This window comes from Pelophylax lessonae (genome assembly GCF_965119305.1).
Source record: "Pelophylax lessonae genome assembly, chromosome: 4".
Taxonomy (NCBI): domain Eukaryota; kingdom Metazoa; phylum Chordata; class Amphibia; order Anura; family Ranidae; genus Pelophylax; species Pelophylax lessonae.
In genome coordinates, this window is record NC_138771.1 from 385,011,920 (window position 1) to 385,034,399 (window position 22,480).

Sequence of the window (22,480 nt, forward strand, 5' to 3'; positions counted from 1 at the left end):
CCACTGAGCTGACTCATTGCTGATTACACTGTGTAATAGACTCCCATTCCTGTGCTGATAGCTATGTCTATGTAGAAACTATTCTAAATTCATTATGCAACACTTTTAGAAATTATATTAAAGGCAAGTTTGCAAAATATTTGATTTTTAGTATTATTCATAATTTAAAACAAGCGTGTGAATGAGCTTTGAACAGGTGTTTCTGGCATAAAGTTCTTCAGTTGAAAATGAGCCAGAAAAGGTCAGAGATATTTCTGGAGTAAAATAACTGGCTGGAAGGTGAGGGTAACAAGAATTTTTTTTTTTTTTTTTTTAATATCTGGAAATAGCTGGTTGGAAGAATTCTCTGGTGTAAGGCATAAAAAAGAAAGGGACGCCTAAGCTCAAACCCTAGCAGCACTTAGTCCTTAATATACAGGGGAACCCCAGGGGCCTAAGGTTTTGAGGTATTGAGAAAGTGAGTAGACACTGGAGGAGTGGCCATTTCATTAGACAACTGAGCCAGAGGGAGTCATAGTGGCATTATGAGACTAAGGTTCTCGTACCAATTGGATTAAACGTTGAGTGTGATCTCAACTGGTTTATATCAGATAGGTGAACTCTATCTTACGGCCTTTTGCTGATCACTTCTCCCACATTAGGAAGCGTCTGGTTGCGCTCGGTTACGGTATAACCAATTATAGTAATACCGGTATTGGTATATAGCTGGGGGGAGGGGGGGTTTCTTTAAAAAATTTAAACTTGCAATTACTACGAAAACACAAAAGAATAAGATCCTAACACTGGTGCATAAATCCTCTATGGACTGCAAATATCAGGAGGTGGGATATAAAATATTAACTAGGTGGTACAGAGTCCCCGTGCTGATGCATAGGATGGGAGCAGATTGCTCACACAGGTGTTGGCGTTGCGGGTCGGAGGAGGATTCAATGCTCCACATTTTTTGGACTTGCCCCCTACTGCGACCCTTTTGGATTAAAGTTGCAGCAGTCATTAACAACTGACTGCAGTCGAGGTGGGAGACGATCCAGCGTATTGTCTCCTCCACCTCACAAGGAGTTCAATCCGCAGATATAAGATGTCCTTGACACTCCGACTTCTCAATGCTGCAAAGGCATGTATTCCAGCCATGTGGAGACAAACTCAACCTCCGGGAAGTAGATTATGGTACTGAAAAGTTAATGAGATTTATAAGATGGAGGAGTTAACTGCCACTTTAAAGAACTGGGAGGACCAGACTAGAGACTGATGGAGGCCCTGGGTGAATTTCACTGGTACAGAGGCTTATCAATTGGAAGTAATTTAATGTGGCTCCTCATGGAGTGCACTAGACTTTTGTATTGGGCTACCCTGGAGGCCCTATTTTGAACTGTTTTTTTTTTTTCTTTGAGGATAGACTATAATAGGCATTCTTCCAAGGCACAGAGATAGGCACGATGAGTGCCTTTCTAACTCGGATGACGATGATAGGAGACTTATTATGGGAAAATTCTCTCTCCCTTTTTTTTTTTTCACTCTCTTCAATGATTTCTCACACCGCAATTAAATACGTTTTTTTTTTTTTTTACTTAGGGAGTTTGTATTCTTATCACGTTGTATTAAGTTTGAATTTGCATTTGTAATATTTTTTGACATGAGGAGGAAATCACAATGTGTATCATATGGTTTGAACACCCTTTTTTTTTTCTTATTTATTTTTCCCTATCACAATGTTTAATATTCACATTTTTTTCACTGACCATGATGTGGGTTTTTATCCACATTTCTCCCTGACAAGCACAACTGTAGCACAACATTTAAAATATTGTAGGCAAACACTTTCATGATCATTTCTGTATAAAGGGTAACTGTTCCATGGAAAATTTATATTTAGTTTTTTGTTATATTTTGATTGAAAAATAAATAAAAATGATTAAATTAAAAAAAAATAGGTGAACACGGGAAAGAGTTTTTATCTTTTTTATGTTTTTTAGAATATTTATGGAAAATTCTATGGTGTGTTTTTATATTATATATGACCTCCTCTTTTATTGTTCATGTTCCTTGGTGTGGGAATGTCTTTTGCAAGAGATAGCAGTGGGTGCGTTTGTTGGTTTTTATATTTTTTTACCCAGGTTTAGGGTTTAAACTTTACTCCGGTTACGTTTATAGGAGTCTTATTTTATTTCATATGTTTAGATATTTTAGCTCTAGTTGGGATATGGTGTGAGGTACATATTTAGTACACATGTGTATTACCTCTTTTTGGCCACTAGATGTCCTTCTTTTAGGCCTGTATTTGTGTCTAGTTCTTGTTCGGGCCGATATGGTTCCTATGGCAGTAATATCACTATTTAAGCGTATCGGTGACCAGTAGGCTCCACCCGCACTGAGGAAGTCCCGTAGGACGTAACGCATATGGGAGGTGGAGCCACGCCTTCTGATGTCACTCGCTGCTATCTCGTATAGCCGAACGGCATAGGCTTCATGTTTTGTGTGTTCTGCTTATTTATCAAGGATATTTTGTAAGTGCAATACCAACTTTAATTTTTTTTTTTTTTTAAAACGATATACACTTAGATTGTTTTTCTACATTCTTTATGGGCTTGCCTTACTATGTGGTAATTCTACCGGAGAACCAGAGATTGCACACCTGATTCATTAGAGGCTATTCCTACTGGTGGTTTCAAGAGCATTACTTAGGAAATGTTCCATGCTTCCCTTTGTTTGTTCCATGGATACCATTAAGCCTGTTTGACCCACTGGTAACACAGGGGTCTCTGTATGAGGTAAGCGTACACGAGTGTCTTTTGGTGAAGGGATTGTCACTCTTATTGGATTGTTTCCGGCACCCTGTGGATATGAGGCACTACCGACAGACTTTTTATGAGGGATTTGTGGGCCTTTTAAGAACATTTGAAGAATATTAGATTATATTATAATTTTTTGTTTGCGTTGCACTATTTTGTCATGAATATACAGGGGAAGCCAAACGAAAATATGATAGAAGCATCAATATCCACAAATTAAGAATGTATACTGTATACAACATATCAACCATGAATGCTGGAATATGTAATTTTAAATTCATAAAGGCTGTAAACTCTCTACACGTTATATGGGGCAACACCCACTTCTTCAGGAGACAGCCAGGATTGAATTTTGTGACTATCTGTGGAAAAAAACATATCATGAGTAGGGTTGAGCGAAACCGGACTGTATTGTTCGGGTTCGTACCGGACTTTTGGGTATTCTGTACCCGGACCTGAACCAGAACAATTTACTGTATGTTCGGGTACTGTCCGTTGTTTGGTAACATTATTTGATGTTTTGGCGCGGTTTTAATGGCGCAGTTTCAACAGGTGCAAGGCAGCCAATCAGCAAGCGTTTAACTAGTGTGCCCTAGAAGCCATCACAGCCATGCCTACTAATGGCATGGCTGTGATTGGCCACTGCAGCATGTGACCCAGAGTCTATATAAGCTGCAGTCACATAGCGCCGCGCATCACTCTGCTATATCTATACTAGGGAGAGGTTCCTGCTGCTTCTGCTAAAGGGAGAGATTACTGTAGGGTCAGGCTGGGGACAGGAAAGCATAGGAACAATCTTCTTTAATCATACAGCAAACTACATTGATTTGATTGTGTGGGGGTGCAGTGCACAATCTTTTTGCCCGGAGGGAGAGATAGGAGATTACTGTGGGGTCAGGCTGGAGACTGCTTTGAGGGAAAGCATAGGAACAATCTTCTTTAATCATACAGCGATCTACATTGATTTGCTTGTGTGGGGGTGCAGTGCACAATCTTTTTGCCCGGAGGGAGAGATTGGAGATTACTGTAGGGTCAGGCTGGAGATTGCTTTGAGGGAAAGCATAGATAGGAACAATCTTCTTTAATCAGACAGCGATCTACATTGATTGTATTGTGTGGAGGTGCAGTGAACAATCTTTATGCCCTGACCTGAGCCCAGTGAGGAGGAGAAAGGCGAAAAAAAAACTTTTATCAGTCTGTTAGGTGGGCGGCGTGTGGTGCTGCACATTTAATACAAGCTCAGTGCATATGTGTCTGCTTAATCTGCATTTAAAAAAGAAAAAAAATGTTTTCCTTCATATTTAACTTTGACATACAGTCTTTAGACAGACACAGCTTTTCTAACCTGCTCTTCAAAAAGCACCAATGTAAGGGGAAAATAATTATTTTTCAGTAATTAGGGAAAAAAAATATTTTTCAGTTTTTCATTCAAATGTTTTTTTTTTTTTTTTATTCAATAGCGGAATAGAATAACAACAGTATCCAACCTGTTAGGTGTGCGGTGTGTAGCGGCCATTTACTGCAAGCTGAGTGCATATGTGTCCGCTTAATCTGCATTTAAAAAAAGAAAAAAATGTTTTTCCTTCATATTTTACTGTGACTTACAGTGTTTACACAGACACAGCATTTCAAATCTGCTATTCAACAAGCACCAATTAAGGGGACAATTATTTATCAGATTTCCATTCATACGTTACAGTGCGATACACCCATTGCATACTGTTGTATTCCGCTTTGCAATAAAAACCCATTTAGGGGCAAAAAAAGATGATTGCGGCCCTGTCTGCATATGTTACAGTGACATACACCTATTGCATACTGTTGTATTGCGCATTGTAATAAAAAAAAAACATTTAGGGGCAAAAAAAGTTGATTGCGGCCCTGTCTGCATATGTTACAGTGACATACACCCATTGCATACTGTTGTATTGCGGTTTGCAATAAAAAAACCCATTTAGGGGCAAAAAAGTTGATTGCGGCCCTGTCTGCATATGTTACAGTGACATACACCCATTGCATACTGTTGTATTGCGCATTGCAATAAAAAAAAAAACATTTAGGGGAAAAAAAAAGTTAATTGCGGCCTAGGTTGCATATGTTACAGTGAGATACACCCATTGCATACTGTTGTATTCCGCTTATCCATAAAAACCCATTTCGGGGAAGATCCAAAATTAGATAAATATGAGGAGAAGGTCAAATAAGGGACGTGGCCTGGGTGGTGGTGTTGCTGGTGGAGCTCCTGTTGCAAGGAGAGGACGTGGTCAATCTGTGCCAGCTACACGCACAGGTGAAACACCTTCCTCAGCTGCGAGTAGGTGACAGAACCTGCAGCAGTATTTGGCAGGGCCTAATGTGCCTCTACAAATGTTGAGGCCAGAACAAGTACAGGCGATAGTAGATTGGGTTACTGACAGTGCCTCCAGTTCCTTCACATTGTCTCCCACCCAGTCTTCTGCTGAAAGGTCAGAGTTGGCACCTGCAGCCGATGTCCATCAATCTTTCACCGCACCTCCTTGCAAATCAGCCAAGCAGTCTGAGCCCCAAGCCATGTTGCAGTCTTTTCTTCTTTTTGATGACTCTGTTAGCATGGTTTCTCAGGGCCATCCACCTAGCCCTGCCCCAGAAGTGGAAGAGATTGAGTGCACCGATGCCCAACCACTTATGTCTCAAGATGAGTACATGGGAGGACCATCGCAGCACGTCTCGGATGATGACGAAACACAGGTGCCAACTGCTGTGGAATTCCGAATTGTGGAGACCGACAAGGAGGGCAGGAGTGAAGACTGGGTGGAAGACGATGTGGAGGACGATGAGGTCCTCGACCCCACAAGGAATGAACGTCATGCAGGTGACCTGAGTAGTTTGGAGGAAGAGGCGGTGGTCACACAGAGCCACCAGCACAGCAGAAGAGGGAGCAGGGTGCAAAAGCGGAGCGGCCGTGCCCTAGACACTACGCATGCTACTGCCCAACGCAGCAAGGGACCGAGCACACCAAAGCCAGCTCACAGGAGTTCCCTAGCGTGGCAGTTCTTCAGACAATGTGATGATGACAGGACACGAGTGGTTTGCACGCTGTGCAATCAGAGTCTGAAGCGAGGCATAAACGTTCTCAACCTAAGCACAACCTGCATGACCAGGCATCTAAGTGCAAAGCACGAGCTGCAGTGGAGTGCACACCTCAAAAACCAAGAAAGGTCTCTGGCTCCTCCTGCTTCCTCTTCTACTGCTGCAATCTCGGCCTCTTCATCCACCTCTGTAGTGACAGTGGCACCTGCCACCCCGCAAACAGAGGATCCACCAGCAACACCACCACCTGGGTCACCAACAACCATCTCCACAATGTCCGGTGGAAGCGTTCAGCTTTCTATCTCCCAAACACTGGAGCGGAAGAGGAAGTATCCCCCCTACCCACCCGCGATCCCTGGCCCTGAATGCCAGCATTTCAAAATTCCCGGCCTTTGAAATGGTGTCATTCCGGCTGGTGAAGAAGCAGAATTTTTAAAGCCTTATGGCGGTGGCTGTCCCACAGTACGTCGTGCCCAGCCACCACTACTTTTCCAGGCTTTTTCCCTGCACAACCAAGTGGGTGACAAAATCAGGTGTGCACTGCGCAACACCATCTGTGGCAAGGTCCACCTAACTACAGATACGTGGACCACTAAGCACGGTCAGGGACATTATATCTCCCTAATAACACATTGGTAAATGCAGTGGCGGCTGGGCCTGAGGCGGATAGCAGTTTTGCGCATGTCCTTCCACCACCGAGAAATGTAGGGTGCTTCAGTTTGCCTCCTGTTCCTAACTCCTCCTACTCCGCTTCCTCATCCTCTACCGCCTCCTCTTCCGGTCAGCGTAACACCTTCACCACCAACTTCAGCACAGCCAGGGGTAAACGACAGCAGGCAGTTTTAAAACTTGCCTGTTTGGGTGAAAAACCACACACCGCGCAGGAGTTGTGGAGGGGCATTGAACTGCAGACCGATGAGTGGTTGCTGCCAGTGAGCCTCAAGCCCAGGCCGGCCTGGTGGTGTGCAATAACGGGCGAAATCTCGTAGCAGCTCTGGGCCTAGCCCGTTGGACACATATCCCTTGCCTGGCACATGTGCTGAATTTGGTGGTGCAGAGGTTCCTTAGAAATTACCCTGATATATCAGAGCTGCTGCAGAAAGTGTGGGCCATCTGTGCGCAGTTTCGGCGTTCTCACCCTGCTACTGCTCACCTGTCAGCACTGCAGCGTAACTTCGGCCTTCCCGCTCACCGCCTCATATGTGAAGTGCCCACAAGGTGGAACTCCACCTTGCACATGCTGGCCATAGTGGAGTTTCAGCTGCAGCACGCACGCGAGAGTCGCTCTGTGGAACAGCACCACTTCACCACCAATAACTGGGCCACCATGCGAGACCTGTGTGCCTTGTTGCGCTGTTTCGAGTACTCTACCAACATGGCCAGTGCCAATGACGTCGTTCTCAGCTTAACTATTAAATTATTTATTATTATTTATTTATTTATGCATTGATTTATTCATCCATTCATGGTTATGTTTAAGTGACATTCTCACCCTGTCTCTGTTTATACACTACTCATGTAATTGGTTTTATGTGCAGTAACGTGTTTAATTAATTAATCTACTTCATGTATATTTATGGATTCCATTTTATGTATATTCATGGATTTTATTCATTTATTTATTATTCCATCTTCACGTTTTTTTCATACGTATTTATATACTTTTTATTTATACGTATTTATATACTCTTAATTATTAATATATGTTTCAACTGATGATTTTAATGTGTAGGCATTGAATTCTTGCACTACAGTTTGCTATGTTTTATTCATGTGACTGCATCCGGCTGAGTGGGATGCTACATATGATATAATTAGAGTAGTTATATGTACACTTTGATTTTATTTCTCCATTTTTGAGTTGGGGGTATATGTATTTATGTATTTATGAATATATGGCCGTGAACCCCCAAATTGAATACTGTATATTTATTCTTTATTTTTAGTTACCAAAGTCTATTATTATATATGCTTCAATGCAATAATATGGGCGACCACTAGAGGGTGGATCGAACTCAGTGTGGCCATGAGTTAAATATACCCAGTTAATTATACCCAGCAGGATGCTAGCACCATAAAGGTTAAATGCATAGATTGATAGTCTATGTCCGCATGTACTGGGGATGATGGCCCAAGATTCATCTATGGATTGGAGTAAGCTTACGGTGTCATGCACCGCCGCCTGTGGGCAGCTGGAGGCGGGCAGTGAGTCCCCTATTTAGATGGACAGCCGTACCGTATAGCCATGCCCCTGTGACGAAGTCAGAAATGACAAAACGTGTCAGGGCGTGGCTATACGGCGTCCGCATTCTGTAATCCGAACAGGGGAGAGGATCGTCTGGAGACCGCTCGGTCCAGCGTTCATTGCAGACCATACACACAGGTTACCAGCACCCTCATCCCCATTGATTGAGCAGTATCATGTATATTTTGTGAAAAAGTGTGTGTATTTGCAATGTTTTATGGTGGGAGGTTATCACCATCCCTGTGCTACTGAAATTCCAGTGAAAGAGACAGTTATTTTTTGGTGAATTTTATTATACATGTATCCCACTTATATGCCTTCTTGAAAAAACACTTCGGGCGATGATGGAAGAGGATGTGGCACAGGATGAGGAGAAGGAGGAGGATGAAGAGGTAACATTTCCAAGGCTTTCAGGGCAGTCATTCGCAAGTGGCTCCGAGGGTGGGTTCCTGCACACACAAACGCCAGGGACACAATTGTCCAGCAGGGGCACAGTTCTGGAGGATGACGAGGATGAGGAGGAGGAGATGGAGGAGGATATGGAACCATGTTCACAGCAGGGTGGCACCCAGGCCAGCTCATGGCCATCACTGGTGCATGGCTGGGGGGATATGTAGGACACAGAGGATACACCTCCCACAGAGGACAGCTTTTCGTTGCCTCTGGGCAGCCTGGCACACATGAGCGATTACATGCTGCAGTGTCTCCACAACGACCGCCGAGTTTCCCACATAGTAACTTGTGCTGATTACTGGGTGGCCACCCTGCTGGATCCCCATTACAAGGACAACGTATCATCCTTAATTCCCTCACTGGAGCGTGATCGGAAGATGTGCGAGTACAAGCGCACGCTGGTAGACGTGCTGCTGGTGGCATTCCCAATCGACAGCGGGGGCGCAGTGGAAGCACAAGGCCAAGGCAGGGGAGGAGGAGGAAGAGGTCGTCAACACTGCCAGGGCACCGCCAGCACCTCAGAAGGCAGGGTTAGCATGGCCGAAATGTGGAAAAGCTTTGTCAGCTCGCCACAACAAGCAGCAGCACCAGCAGCTGATATGGAACGTCTTAGCAGGAGGCAGCATTTCACTAACACGGTGGAGCAGTATGTCTGCACACGCCTAGACGTACTGAATGACGGGTCTGCCCCCTTCAACTTCTGGGTCTCCAAGTTGGGCACATGACCTGAGCTTGCCCTTTACGCCTTGGAGGTGTTGGCCTGCCCGGCAGCCAGTGTATTATATGAACGGGTATTTAGCACAGCTGGGGGCGTTATCACAGACAAGCGCAGCCGCCTGTCCAGAGCCAATGTGGACAAGCTCACCTTCATTAAAATGAACCAGGCATGGATCCCACAGGACTTGTCCGTACCTTGTGCAGAAAAGACACGTATACCGGCCTTACCCAGCCATTGCTGGATTTGATCTTTCTTACTCTTTTGGGGTGTACCCGAATTTAAATTTTTTTAAATTAAAAACCAAAACCAGTGTTGGCTACCTCGTCCTCCTCCTCCACTGCCGCTGCCACTTCCACCTACATCGCCATATCCACCGCCACCTCAACCTCCTACTCTATATGGGCCTCGTCCTCCTCCTACATCATTCAAGATGAATATTTTTTATTTTTATGTTTTTTATGTTATTTTAAGTTATTTCCCTATCCACATTTGTTTGCAGAGCACTTCACATGCTCTTAAGATGAGTTTGCAGCCATTTACAGCCCTCTAGCCCTTTCCATGTTTGTTTAAGAGGCATTTCAGTGCTCAAAAGTTTGGGTCTCCATTGACTTCAATGGGGTTCGGGATCGGGGCAAAGTTTGGGTTAAGTCCGGTTCACGAACCCAGACTTTTTTTTCAAGTTCGGTCGAACCCGCCGAACCCGGACATCCAGGTGTTCGCTCAACTCTATTCATGAGAAAACAACAAAGAATTGAGTAGCTTCAGGTTAATGCGTTTGTGTTGAGAAAGTACATCCGTTTGCAAGGAATAGCTCCAAAATATATATGGAGAGTATACTCACACCAGATTTGATGAAATAAGAGGATAAACAAAACAATGTAGACAAATGAGCAAACTTATTAACACCAGGCACCATAGAGGGGCCAAAACAGCAATACCCCTAAAATAGGGAAAAGGTGGGGCTCAAAAATACTGATGGAAATCAGAAAATACAGGTGATACACTGTGAGGGGAGTGGGTAGTGAAAAAACTTTGGATGCTATGCAGCAACAGCTATGATAAGGTACATGGGAAAGCTAGATGAATACAATGTGAAAAGAGGTGACCAGGATAAGAGATGTGTACTTTTGCCCAGATTAAAAACAAGTAAGCCTGAAAGGATGTCCAACCATACAAAAAAGAGAAAGAAATTAATAAGAAATGGCGGTTGGGAAGCAGTGACATATACACTCAAATAGGAACCTATACCTAGCTGGAAGGTTACCTAAAGATCACAAAAAGCAGAGCAGCATGTGAGCTGCTCCACAGCACCCAGATGAAATCCTGACTTTGTATGGTATGCCAGGACACCCCTACTTAAATAATGCCCAAAAAGGGGGTCATCCCACACCAAGCACCATGAGGCAAAGCTGCTGAAGGACCTATGCCCACTGAGACAGGACGAGCGGGGATGGCGGCGAGAACACCGGCAACCATGCGGCCTGTAAAGTCCATCGGTATGGCCTCTTTACCTTCAATTTTGTGGCTCCTAAACATATCCCTCGCAATCCATTTGGAGGCGACTGGGATAGGTTCATTCATACTACAAAGAGAGATTAGATGGATTTATTCTTTGAAAGCTACTTCTGCTCCTGGTTTGAACAACTTTACTTCCTTTAAACCTTAAACACATAGAGTTTACAGCCTTTATGACTTGAAAATTGCATGTTCCAGCAATCATGGGTGATATGTTGTATATGCATGCCTGATTTGTGAATCTTAATGATTTTACCAAAAATCAAACTGTATGTGTTTTCTATGTATTTTGTAATACATACTGGAGAACCGTCCGCACCAAATTGAGATCCTATGGAGTCAACGGAGACCATACTGGGAGAGCCAAGTGGCGAACCACCTGAATAAAGGTGCGAACCAAAGAATGCGTAGCCAAAAGAGGGTAAAAGACCTGGCCCTTGATGGTACCCAAGGCCAGGCAGTGCTCAACACCTCGTTGGAGGAATGCCAAAGTCCAAGCCACGAAAGGGGGATGACCTCCAAGAGACTCACACCACGCAATGTAAGTCTTCCAGGCGCCATGGTAAATCTTTCTAGAGGTAGATTTTCTAGCCTTTAACAGCATGGGAATCACTGATTCAGACAACCCCCTATCCTTCAGCACCTAGCTTTCAACAGCCAAGCCGTTAAAGCCAGCAACTTTAAAGCAGAATGGAAGATTGGCCGTGGGCCAATAGATCTTCCCTGAGAGGAAGTCTTCAAGAAGCGACCAGCCATACCAGATCAGAGTACCAAGACTAGTGAAGGCAGTCTGGAGCCACTAGAATGAACGGGATTCCTTCTGCATAGATACTGCACAGGAGGCTTCACAGAAGCTTGAGAGGAGAGAAGACATAATCAGAAAATACTGACCCCAGTGAGCCACTAGTGCGTCTGTGGCATAGAGGATCCCAAGACTGTACCTAATATTAAGACGAGAGGCCAATATGCCCACCTTGGGAATACTCCACCGGAAACACAACTGAAGAACACCTTTGGATGAAGTGACCATTCCCCCGGTCCAACGTCTGTCGACTGAGGCTATCTGCCAATCTTCCCCTCCTGGAGAGTGTACAGCAGAGAGGGCTGAAACGAACGTTCTGCCCACCTTAGAATGCCGTCTACTTCCCGAGCTGCCAGGACATTTATTGTGCCCCTTTGATAATTGACACAGGCCACAGCCGGGGCATTGGCCGATTGGATTCGCCTAAGATGATTGTCCAAAGATCCAGACAAGGTCTGAACACTCGAAGTTCCAGTACATTGATCGGCAGTTTGAACTCCTCCAGAATCCAGACCCCCTGAGCACAATATGTGCCGAGAATGCCTCCCCACCCGGACAGGCTGGCATCCGGGTTGACCACCGTCCAGTATAAAGGAAGGAAATAACAGCCCTGTTGACGTATCAGAGAACAAAGCCACCAATGCAGGATCAGGTTGTCTAGAGACTGTGGACCTTGTCACATTTGACAGAAATCCCTTTGCAGAGATCTTGAATGGAACTGTGCAGCTGTAGAAACCGTCAGGCCCACGCATGTAGGTATAGAAAGGCCAAGGGCTAATGCCACAAACTGATAATGCTCCTTGACAATGACAAAACAGAGGAAATGCTGATGACCGGCGTATATCGGAATCTGAAGGTAAGCATCCTTGAAATCGATAGAAGCGAGAAAATCCCCCTGATATAGGGACGCCACTACTGTACGAATGGATTCCATTCTGAACTTCTGTACCCGCACAAAGCTGTTAAAGCCTTGAGATCCAGGATTGGACGTACCTTGCCTACCTCCCTGGGGAGTGTAAACAGGTTGAATAAAACCCCCGAAATCGTTCCAAAATCGGAACCGGGATAATCATACCTTGCAATAACAAGTCTTGCACTGCCCCAAGAGACCCCGTAAGTGGTCTGGGGACAAAGCAGGTCGGGAGGAAAGAACCTTTCCCGGAAACTAGGATCAAAACTTGATCTTGAAACCGGAATAAAAGACTTCGTGGAACCCTTGTCCTATACTAGGGAGGTCCATGGATCTAGGGACCCGTGGTCGACATCCCCCCCACCCCAGATATGAGGGAGCCCATCCACAGGTCTGGAGAGCCCGCTCATGGCTAACCAGGCAAGGTCCTCTTGGAACCTCCGGTAGAGACCCAGAAGGGCCGTTTGTCTTGAGATGCTAAAAGTTGACAAACAGACGTCTTATGAGCATGGAAGAATGGGCCACATCTATGATGGGGCTCCTTGTCTTCTTTGCCTGTGGAAGGAAAGAATTCTACCCTCTGAGAAATTATTAATGCCGCTTCAAACAGGTGACCCCCACAAAGGGATATCAGATAAGGCCTTCTAAGAAGTCTGATCAGGAGACCAGTATTTCAGCCAAAGCAACATGCCGAAAGCCTGCTGCTGTCAGGGACTCACTACCCTGCGCAGGCGCACTGGCACCGCTAACCGGCGAACGCCTATGCGCATGCGCGTGCGCTGAGGCTACCGTGGATAGTTTGCGGCTATCTCACGTTCGCAGGAACGCGCATGTGCACGCAATCTGCTTTTGGCGCCAAGCGTCCTATTTAAAGCCAGAGATCACTCTGAATCATTGCTGTGTGATCTTCAGCTCTCTTGTACCCTGTGCATGTTTATTATCTGCTGTTCCTGTTTACCTGACCCGGCTTGTCTTTGGATTCCGATTACCTGCTGCCCGCCCTGACCTTGGCTTGTCCTGACTATTCTCCTGCCTTATCCTGATCTGTTTACCTGCTACCGGCTATTGGTCCTGGACCTGCTTCTGGCTCAACCAGAGAATCCGGGGGACCGCGACCTGGTGTTAGCAAGCAGCCAAGTCCATCCCCACCATCTGGGGCCCTGGTGAAAACCGGCTAACACTTAGACTCTGCGCCTCTGGTGAACCTGTGTCACGCCAGATACCCGGTAAGCCACTCCTCTTACATCAGGCTCTGCCACGCTACCCCGTGACAGTATCACACAGCCATGACTGAGCCTGCAAGTGGAGCCTCTCCTATGGACGACATCTGCCAGCATCTCGCGGCCCTCACTCAAGCCGTTAAGTCTCTGCAGGAGGGCTATACCCAGCTGGAGGGTCGTGTTCAGTCCCTAACCTCCACCACGGATCCTACAGTTTCTTCTGCTTCCATGGCTCCCTCCGGGAATCCCTCCGGTCCTACGGTGGTGATGCTGCCTCCTGAGCCAAGGGTCCCTACGCCGGAAAGGTTTTCTGGGGATCGGAGCAAGTTTAGAGCCTTCTGCAATGCCTGCGAACTATACATCTCCCTGCAACCCCCGAACCTTCTCCTTGGAAGCAACTAAAGTGGGGTTCATCATAGCCCTGCTTCAAGGTGAACCTCAGTCCTGGACTCACCGCCTGCTTGAAGAATGCAGTAACCAGCTGGACACCATGTCAGCTTTCTTTTACGCAATGGCGCAGTTATATGAAGACCCGCAGCGCACTGTCACCGCAGAAACCGCGCTCACCACTCTTCAACAAGGCCGTAGAGCCGTGGAGGATTACGTCACCGACTTTAGGCGTTGGAGTACGGACACTCGCTGGAATGACGCAGCCTTGCGACATCAGTTCCGCCTTGGTCTGTCAGAGAGTTTGAAGGATTAACTGGCCCGAGTGGGCATACCCGAAACCCTGGAGGCATTAATCGCCTTGGCCATACAGATTGACCGCCGGCTCCGTGAACGCAGAGCAGAGAGGTCCACGCAGCAGACCCGCCCAGTCTGGATGTTGTTCCTAATCCCGTCCACACCTTCTCCTCTGGTTCCCGTCCCAGCAACGCAACTCCGGTTACCCCTGAATCGGATACTTCAGAGCCGATGCAACTTGGGCTTATCAGCGGAAGAATGCTTACGGCGACGTCAGAACAATCTATTCCTGTATTGCGGAGATGCCGGACACTTTGTACGCTCATGCCCAGCAAAGATGCGTAAGTGTCTTTCTATATCTCCCTCAAGTTACCCAGTCTCTGTCAACAATACCACTCACCTGGCTCTCTCTATCTCGTTCCAGCTTCCAGAAGGCCTGATCCCGGTCACCACTATAATTGACTCCGGGGCATGCAGCTGCTTCATTGATCTTACCTTTGCTGCACAACAACGCATCCCACTCCGACCCAAGTCGCAAGGACTCTCCATCTTCCTAGCGTATGGGTCCCACATCAAGTCTGGGCCAGTGACTCAAGAAACCCCTCCATTGCCTGTGGCCACCCTCGAAAATCACAAGGAGCTATTGTGCCTGGATGCCATCTCTTCTCCCCTGTTCCCCGTTATTCTGGGGTTACCCTGGTTGCAAGCGCACAACCTGCAAATAAATTGGACTTCTGGAGACAAGTCAAGTTCCAGTCCCCTTACTGCCAGAATCATTGCCTGTCAGTACGCCATAGTGCTCCTAGCACCCTACTTTGTATGGACACTGATAAGGAGATACGTTCTTCTGTCCCAGTGCCCTATCACGAATATTTGGATGTCTTCAGTAAACAGGGGGCCGAAGCCCTACCCCCTCACCGCTCCTATGATTGTCCGATTGAGTTGCTCCCAGGGGCCGAGATCCCTTTCGGACGCATCTTTCCTTTGTCGGAACGGGAATTGGGTACCCTAAAGGACTATGTAACGGAGAATCTAGAGAAGGGATTCATCCGACCCTCTACTTCTCCAGCAGGAGCTGGGATCTTTTTTGTGGAGAAAAAAGACCATTCACTTCGGCCATGTGTGGACTACCGTGAATTAAATAAGATTACGGTCAAAAACCGGTACCCCCTGCCCTTGATTCCCGAACTCTTCCAGAGATTAAGAACCGCCTCTGTATTTACCAAACTGGACCTGTGGGGAGCCTACAACTTGGTCCGTATCAGGGAGGAGGACGAATGGAAGACAGCATTCCGCACCCGATTCGGTCATTACGAATATTTGGTAATGCCTTTCGGGCTCTGCAATGCCCCGGCCATCTTCCAGCACTTCATCCACAATATCTTTAGAGACTATCTGGACATTTTTGTGATTGTTTACTTGGACGATATCCTGGTCTTTTCTTCCTCCCTGGTCCAGCATCGAGAGCACGTTAAAAGAGTACTCCACTGACTCCGGCTACACAGACTCTACGCAAAACCTGCGAGAAACGAAAAATGCGAGTTTGAACAGCAGAGTATCCAGTTCCTCGATCTAGCGATTTCCTCAGAAGGGGTCAAAATGGATCCTCAGAAGGTCTCCGCCATCCTGGATTGGCCCGCACCTGTGGATAAGAAGGGGATTCAGCGTTTCATAGGATTCGCAAATTTCTACAGGAAATGTATCAAGGGGTTCTCCTCCATCATCGCCCCTATTACCCTGCTCACCAAGCAGGGTACCCATTTTCACTGGACTCCCGAGGCTCAGGTCGCATTCACAACCCTGAAAGAGCTGTTTACTTCTGCTCCTATCCTCAGTCACCCGGATCCTGCCCTGCCTTACATCCTCGAAGTTGACGCTTCGGAAATCGCAGTAGGAGCAGTCATCTCCCAGCGTCAAGGCATCAAGGACCTGATCCATCCGGTAGCTTTCTTCTCCCGTAAACTTTCTCCTGCGGAGAAGAACTATGATGTGGGAGATCGGGAACTCCTTGCCATCAAGACCGCCCTGGAGGAGTGGAGGTATCTGTTGGAATCCCATATCATCTACACTGATCATAAAAACCTGGAGTATTTGAGGACGGCCAAACGCCTGAGACCCCACCAAGCACGATGGGCACTTTTTTTTCCCCAGTTTTCTTTCCATATAACGTACCGACCTGGTTCCAAGAATAAGAAACCCGACGCACTCTCCCGGATGTACGACAGTTCTAAAGAAACCCTTGTACCTGACACCATCTTAACCAGAGGTAATTTCCTGTTATTACAGTCTGACCTTCTTACCTCTCTAAGACTAGCCACAGTAGATGTTCCCCATCCTCCTGGAACTGTACTGGTACCCAGGAATGGATTGCTATGGAGAGGAGATCAAATTTTTGTTCCAGAAGATGCCCGGGTGTCCGTCCTGGGACTTTGTCATGACCACCCGATGGCTGGCCATTTTGGGATCCATAAGACCCTAGACCTTGTTCAACGCACGTTCTGGTAGCCTGACCTTGAGAAGAGTTGTAGGCAGTATGTTTCCTCCTGTACTATCTGCACCCGAAGCAAGACAACCTGAAACAAGGCATGGGGCCTGCTCAGACCACTACCAGTTCCTGACAGACCATGGAAGATGATTTGCCATGGATTTTATTCCTTATTCCTCCGTCAGGCGGTTATTCTGCAATTTTTGTGGTAGTGGACCGTCTGTCAAAAATGGCTCATTACATACAACTAAGAAGTACACCCTCCGCGATCGAGACGGCACAGGTTTTCATCAAAGAGATAGTAAGATTCCACGGGGTTCCAATGGACATTGTGTCGGATAGAGGAGTCCAATTTACTTCACGCTTCTGGAGGGCTTTATGTGACTCATTGAAGATCAAGCTGTCAATGTCCTCCGCATACCACCCCCAGACTAACGGGCAGACAGAGGACCAACCAGACCCTCGAGCAATATATCCGGTGCTTCACCACCTTTGTTCAAGATGACTGGGTCTCGCTACTACCGTCGGCAGAGTTCGCATACAACAATGCCAAACAATCGGCTACAGGTCAGTCCCCATTCTATGCTAATTACGGGTTTCACCCATCATTCTTACCCTGCTTTGTTCCTGAACCTACAGTGCCAGCAGTCTGGGATATCGTGGAGTTCCTTAAAGAGAACAACAAATTATTACAGGATGCTATGACCAAGGCTCAGACCTCCAATAAAGAGACCTTTGACAAAAAGAGGAGAGGTAAGTTGGTTCTTCAACCTGCCAACCAGGTATGGTTAGCCACTACCAACCTCCGATTGGCATGCCCTTCCAAGAAACTGGCACCCAAGTTTATTGGTCCATTCCCGATGAATAGGAGATTAAATGAGGTATCATACGAACTCACTCTACCCGACTCTCTCAAGATCCATCCGGTTTTCCACGTGTCACTCTTAAAGCCTGCAGTACCTGATCCCGTTCCAGGTAGGAGTTCGGAATCACCTGCTCCTGTCACCATCAACGGGGACAAAGAATTTGAGGTGGAGGCCATCTTAGACTGTAGAAGAAGGAGGAATCAGTTACAGTACTTGGTCAAATGGAGGGGCTGCGGCCCCAAAGAGAACTCCTGGGAACCGGTACAGAACTTTCATGCCCAAAACTTAATCTGAAATTTTTTCCACAACCATCCTCACAAAAGGAATCTTTTGGGCACCCGGAGGTTGCCCTTAAGGGGGGGGGAGGCAATGTCAGGGACTCACTACCCTGTGCAGGCGCTGAGGCTACCGTGGATAGATTGCGGCTATCTCGCGTTCGCGCAAATGCGCATGCGCACGCAATCCGCTTTTGGCGCCAAACGTCCTATTTAAAGCCAGTGATCACTCTGAATCATTGCTGTGTGATCTTCAGCTCTCTTGTACCCTGTGCATATTTATTATCTGCTGTTCCTGTTTACCTGACCCGGCTTGTCTGGATTCTGATTACCTGCTGCCCGCCTTGACCTTGGCTTGTCCTGACTATTCTCCTGCCTTATCCTGATCTGTTTACCTGCTACTGGCTATTGGTCCTGGACCTGCTTCTGGCTCAACCAGGGAATCAGGGGGACCGCGACCTGGTGTTAGCAAGCAGCCAAGTCCATCCCCACAATCTGGGGACCTGGTGAAAACTGGCTAACACTTAGACTCTGCGCCTCTGGTGAACCTGTGTCACGCCAGATACCCGGTAAGCCACTCCTCTTACGTCAGGCTCTGCCATGCTACCCCGTGACAGCTGCTGATACATACAGCCTAAAACCAAGGGAGCCACAGCAAAAGGGGGATCACAGGAAAAAAGCAACTGTAGCCCCTGGACCAACCGGTCCACCAGCTCCGCAAAGGCAGGGAAAATGACTTCCCCTCTAGGTCCCGGCATAAAAGTTTAGCCTACTCATTAGCATTTGCGACACCAGGGCAATAGTAAATACCGGCCTAAGTGCCAAGCCAGCCACAATAAACATATGGCGGGCCGGAGCCTTCACCCTCCTATCAGCCGGAGCTGTAAAAGGAGGGCTCAACCCCACTGTTTTGCGACATTCTTGTCACCTTTGCCGCCTTGGAGGGCCAGTGGTACTAAAAAAAGGACAGACAACTCCGATGCAGCAGCAGCCACAACTCCATTTGCAAGATTTTTATTTTTTTTATTCATAGAGATAAAATAAGCATGTGAGGGTCGTGGACTGCGATTCCGCAAGAAGACGCCGACCCAGGGCCCACGAATGGACCACCTACTGGGCCCTCCTGCGAAAAAAAACAAAAAGGGGATCATCCTCCAAGCCCCTCCATAGGGGCCCACATGAAAAAACAAAGGCCCTCTCAAACAAAGGGGGCCGCCCGCCATAACGCAGATGCACAGGCAAGGTACCCAGATGGTCTGCAGTGCTAAAAAGGCAAGTGCCCTACGCAATAATGGTGGCATGCTGTCATCAAAAAGGTGACCACCCCTACAGCCCCCCCCCCTTCCAAAGAAGGTGACAAGCTGGCCTTGTAGGCCCCAAGTACCGGCCTAAATTTTGGTGGAGGCCCAGCCGCACAGACCCCATCCAAGCGAAGGCGAGTGGCTGCAGGACACTCACAGGGGCTGCCCCCCCCCCATGAAGGCGCCTCCCTCGGCTGTGGCCTAGTAGGCCGCAAGCCATGGCCTAAACTTCTGTGGGCGCCACGCTGCCTGGGTGGGAAACCTGCCACAGCCGATTGCCCATGGACAGCGGATGCCCAAACAGAGGGTGGTGGCTTCAGCCACCCTCACTGGGGCCTCCCACACAGCATCCGATCGGTAGGCTGAAAAACCGCAGCCTAAATTTTCGGCCACATAACAGAAAGGCTGAGTCAATTTTTCACCATTTTAACTGGTTTCTGGTGTGATTTATATTTTGTCAGGACCTGTTAATTGATACAGGTGAGTTTATTTACAAATTACAGAAGTATCACAAACTTGGAATGCAATTATTTCCTACAATTTTGAGAAGGTGCCAGTAATTTTGTCCAGTTAATTTTTGGAGTTGTGTGTAGAATGTGTCAGACGTGGCTTTTTGTTTCCCCACTTTTTTGTGTCATACCAATACAAACAAAATAAATAAACACGAGAATATATAAATATTTGTAATTGCAACAATTTTCCTAGAAAGTGGTGTATTATCTGACAGAAGTGCAGGGTTGCCAAGAATTTTGACCATTATTGGATATGTAAAGCGCTGTGTAAATTGACAGCAATAAAAAATAATTTATTGTAATAAAAATAAAATAAAAGTGGTAGAATTTTCATATACTCAACTGTTGGTTCATTTTCATATATAATTAAGAACACAATCAAGGACATTTGTTTGAGATACAAACATGTTTATTATACCTTATATGGTTTATAAAGTTCATACACTGTTCACAGGTTATTTCAAATGTATTGTCACGTATTGTAAATTTTATTTCACATATCTTTTTAACTTTTTTGTGCACAGTACATGTGATGGTATTTTTTTCTAAACAATTAAAAAATCCTTCTAATCCCATGGGAGAAAATACTCCATTGGAATAATCCTGAGGTTTTTCTAGTCTGCTTGAGATCAGCGGTCGGTCGCCCGGCCTCCCCCCCCCCCCCCCCGAGTAATGATCAAGGGTCAGATCATGGCTCCAGTGATACTTCTTTTTCAAATACCGCTTGCCTCTCATACCTTTGGAAAAATACTTCCACCTGTGGGACCTCAACCTGGTTCAGCTGCCTCCAAACATAAACGTTTTTTGATTAGATCTATCTTTCTGTCTGTTTCCACACACAAGCTGGCCTTTTTCATTGGCATCACCTCTGCCAGAGGAGTTTCTAAGTTGTCAGCCTTGTCTTGCATAGAGCCCTTTCCTGTCCTTCACAGAAACAAACAAGATTGTCCTGAGGTCCAGGGCCTCATTTCTCTATAGGGTGTTGTCTTCCTTTACCTAACCAGTACATTGTAATTCTATCCTCTCTACAGCCTGATACATTCCAAGGAGATTTCCCTCCATTGTTTGGATGTGGTATGGTCTGTAAGAATGTTTCTCTCACATCTTCTAGAATTACTGACTTGCTCTTTGTCATTCCCCAGGGCTGCCATTGGCATCTGTCTGCCTCTAGTTCCACCATTTCTAGGCGACTTATGGCACTTTTCCACTGCAAGTACCGGCTCGGCTCTACTCGGCCCTGCTTGGCCTGGTTTGCTTTTCCACTGCTGGTACCGCATGGTACGGTGTTGGAACGGTTCGGTACGGTATGGTTTGCTTTTCCACTAAAGTAGTACTAAAGTTAAGTGGTGGGATAACAACAGGGTGGGTGGGATTCTCTGACCAATCAGTGGCTAGTAGTGACTGCATGCAAAGGATTGTGGGATATGGTACCGGGTATGGTACCTCTTGGAACCACAATGGAGGTGGTACTGTTTTTGAGAGCCGTACCATTCAGTTCCATGCAGTGGAAAAGCGCCACCGTACCATATCAAACAATTCCTACACCGTACCATGCGGTACCAGCAGTGGAAAAGCACAAAAGCGAGCCGAACCGTTCGGTTCCATGCAGTGGAAAAGCACCATTAGGCAACTTATCATTCAAGCCTATGGGCTTAACATGACATTACCAATATCCCTACTTTTCAAAAACACATCCACTACGTAATGACCCTGTAACCTAATTTTTATTAAATCATTCCCTAATGCTTTTTCTGACTCCTCATCTTTGTAAGCTTCCAAACATATCCTTTTCCTCCTTACTTCTGTTTGTTTGAAACAAGCAGTGCATGTTTTTTGCGGTCATGTGAACTGCTCTATGCGCGCTACACATCCCATAGTTGAAAGTTCCTAGTTGATCCTGGGAGTTAGAACAAGGGGCTGGCTATGATCTTACTATAGTGGAATAATAGAGAACATACATAGCCACCATCTAACAGGAAGTTGGATCACAGCAACAAGGAAAAGGGAATTTGAAGATTCTGAGGCAGCCGAGATCAATGCAAAGTACTTTTTTTGAGTTAAGATTACACACTTGAAAAGAATAGATATTTTTTTTACACCAGATTTTAGTGTCACTTCAGGAATAAGGTTTAACCTTTTCCTCTCAAAGTACACTCTACTAAGAGGAAAGTACCTTTCAGCATCATGCATCTGTTTCCCCAATTAGCAAAGCTACTACCTGACTTCTTTTCACAAGTTCTCCAAGCTTGAAGTAATTAAAAAGTCTTGTTTAAAAACAAACGGAAAAAAAACCCCAAACAAACATGTTATACTTACCTGCTCTGTGCAGTTGGTTTTGCAAAGAGTGGCCTGGATCCTCCTCTTCTTGGGTCCCTCGCTGGCTCTCCTGGCTCCTCCCTCCTGTTGAGTGCCCCCACAGCAAGCAGCTTGCTATGGGGGCACCCGAGCCGAGTCACAGCTCCCTGTGTCCATTCAGACCCGCACCCCTCTCTCTCCTGATTGATTGTCTGACTTTGATTAACAATAGCCGAAGCCAATTGCGTCGCATTGCTGTCTCAGCCAATGAGGAGGGGGAGTCCCGGCCAGCTAAAACACCCCTGCAACATCACTGGCTAAAAATGGGCTCAGGTAAGTAT

At 46.5% G+C, this 22,480-nt stretch overlaps 1 protein-coding gene across 2 annotated transcripts in view; it reads right to left on the bottom strand.

The window, feature by feature from the left end:
- SLC23A1 (solute carrier family 23 member 1) overlaps positions 1-22,480 on the bottom strand; it is a 580,604-nt gene that overhangs the window by 151,300 nt on the left and 406,824 nt on the right. The gene's annotated exons all lie outside the window — the stretch shown is intronic.